Raw genomic sequence first — 3,104 nt, forward strand, 5'->3', positions numbered from 1 at the left:
GACTGATCTTTTATTTTTTTTTTTAAGGTTTTATTTATTTATTTGACAGAGAGAGAGAGAGCACACGTGCAAGCATAAGCAGGGGGAATGGCAGGCAGGGGAGAAGCAGGTTCCCTGCTGATGGGACTCGATCCCAGGATACTGGGATCATGACCAGAGCCAAAGGCAGTTGCTTAACCGATGGAGCCAGCCAGGCGCTCCTTCCTGACTGATCTGTTCAAGAGCATCAGGCATTGCTCTGTATAATGCCCTTACGACTATTCAGGATAAAGACTCTATAAGACGCCTCTCTGACCCAGCCCTTGCTAATCTCCCTCCCTCTCCTTACAGTTCCCTATTGCTTCCTCACCAAGCTCCAGTCACAAAAATCATTTTTTAGTTTCACCAGGTGCATTCTCACCTCAAGGTCTCCACTTCATAGGCTGGTGCACGGGTGCCTGACACACATTTCCTGGCATCCTTCAGTAGAAGACCTACAGTTCCTACTCAACTCTCAGTTCTCAGATTAAAAATCACTTTGCAAAGAGCACTTTCCAGATAGCCATTCTAAACATGGACTTCCTTATTGTGTCCTCGCCAAACCAGCATCTTAAAAAAATAATTTTTCCTTATCTACCTCTCTATAATCTTTTTACCTAAAACCAATCTATGCTTTAGCTTACTATAGTTTCAACACAGAATATTCTCCTCTCCTTTTAGAAGAACACAGATGGGAAGGCACTGCCCTAAGATTTATACCGCCTCATTCATAAAGATGACTTCCTGTGAGAAAAAAAGAAGTGAGACCAGAAGTCGTTGTTAATAATCTACATTCTTTATGAGGGAACGAGGCAAAACTAATTCTTTTGGGGATTAAACATTGAAGAAAATGAACTTAATTGGAAGATCACCATCAGGGAGGCCTGCACTGGAGAAGTAGTTTCCTTGTCTAGTGAATTACACAAGAAGGGCCTTGTGCAATCCGTGCCACCAAAGATTTTGTTCTCAATTTCAGGAGCCAAAATACTTTATATTCTTCCATTAGAAATTTATTTTCTTGTTAAACGATGTATAAAGTACACCATGAAGCAAATACATATCTTGAGAGTTAAGGAACAAAATTAGCACAGAAAAGAAATAATAAAAGTAGAATTAAAGAAAATGAAAAGTGAAAAACACAGTTAAATTAAGTAATACAAGTTAGTATGGTTAAAAATATTAATAAAATGTGGATACCTGACAGAGGTGTTAAAAGGAAAACTCCAAATGAGAAAGAGAAGGGATGGCAACTTAGAAGTTATTTTAAAAATACTGTTAAAAAAAGTGAATCTCAGAGCAGGTTCTCTCAACCTCAGCACTACTGACATTTTGAGTTGGACAATTCTTTACAGTCTGGGGTGGGAGGGGGGAGATTTGGCCTGTACATTGTAGATCATTCAGCAGCATCCCCGGCTTTTACCCATTAGATGCCAATATCAATCCTCCCCCAGGTGGCAGCAACTGAAATTATTTTCAAACATTCCCAAATGTCTCAAGGAGAGCAAGATCACTCCCCCCTCACCCCTTCCCACTGAGAGCCCCTGGTTTCACGTGATTTCATGTGAAGGGAACATGACTGTGTATGAAAATACCATCTTTAAATCTTAGCTTAATAGTGAAATCTTGGATAAGTCATTTAACAAACATATATCTAAAATCTTCCTTAGAAAAATAGAGATGTGTACATTGCCTACTTCCAGATCATATTACTCAAATGCTTACAGGAAAATGATGACAAAGGAGAAAAAGAAAAATCGAAACCGTGGGACAGAAGGCTTTCCAAACGCAGATAAAAAGGTCAAGCATAATTGTTATATTGCAGTCTCAAAAATTTTACTCTGATCTTTTGGCAGCCAAAGTGAAAAGAAAGATGATTATTTGCACAATTCTTTAACAGACAGGAGACAGAAAACCAGTTCCTCTCAGAACCGTGAGTTCTCTTAGCACTTTCCTCTGAGACCTGACTTTATATGGACGACCAGGAAGGACACGGAGGACAGAGCCCATACACTTTTATGGCAAGTACACTTGTGATTTTGATACAGTTGTCTTGATGCAGTGTTCTCCCATAAAAGCTCTGGGAATAACATTAAAACATAATCTAGTGAAGGCGACTCTGTGATCAACTCAGGAGCTAAAGTGTAGCGTGATCTACGGCTATGATGTAGAGTATCCAGATTCGGCCGTACAGCCTTCGAGATTTTAGTAAGTACTACTTCTTTCACTCCGGCTTTTTAGAAGAGCTTGATACCAATCATTTTGAGATTATATCTATGAATGAAGGCTTATTATATAAATAAACTGCATAACTGGGCAATTAAAATTATTTTTTACCCTTTTCCACTTAAGTATTTTGCCATCTGAAACACAAGACCTTTTCTGCAACTGGGGCAGGGTATCTATGTGCCTGGGCTGAGCTGTGGGAGTTGGGCATATAGTAGGTAGAAAACATGGTGAGCACAGACAACAATTTAATCCAGAGAGCCAGACTATTACCTTGAAAAGTTATTTGATAAATTTCTTTAATTCTACATTACCATTACAGTGTTTATGAATTTTGCCAATTTTATCTTTCTTCAGTATTCTCTTGGAATACAATCATATTTTTAATTACTGTATTTCTCCCATACTTAATCTTCCTAAACTAATCTTTTTATATCAGTAAAACCAACAAACCAGAGGAGAGATTTCTGTGTGTTGAGTTTAAAAACAATGAGCCTATTGTTCAATGACCTCTCCACACCAAACACTACAGCATCAGTCCACTGAAAGGGAGGAAATATTTCTTTTGTTTTGTTGTTTTATTTGGTAATGAATTCCTTATTAACACTGTTCATGAAATCATTAAAACAATATTGTCTGCTGGGCCATTAGTGCTAAGGTTTAGTAAACACCTGAGGCATGACTGGTTAACAGTTGAGCTCCCTTGCTCCTACTACAAGATAGCCTTTTTGTCCTCTCCACACCATCAATTAATAAACAGAAAATAATCTTTCTTCAATATAGTGAATCCCACAGGCCCCTATATAGGCCAGTTAATTTAAAGACTGTGTCTGTGCAGATCTATAAACATAGCAAAGGGATTA

Source organism: Ursus maritimus, unplaced genomic scaffold (genome assembly GCF_017311325.1).
Source record: "Ursus maritimus isolate PB19 unplaced genomic scaffold, ASM1731132v1 scaffold_18, whole genome shotgun sequence".
Taxonomy (NCBI): domain Eukaryota; kingdom Metazoa; phylum Chordata; class Mammalia; order Carnivora; family Ursidae; genus Ursus; species Ursus maritimus.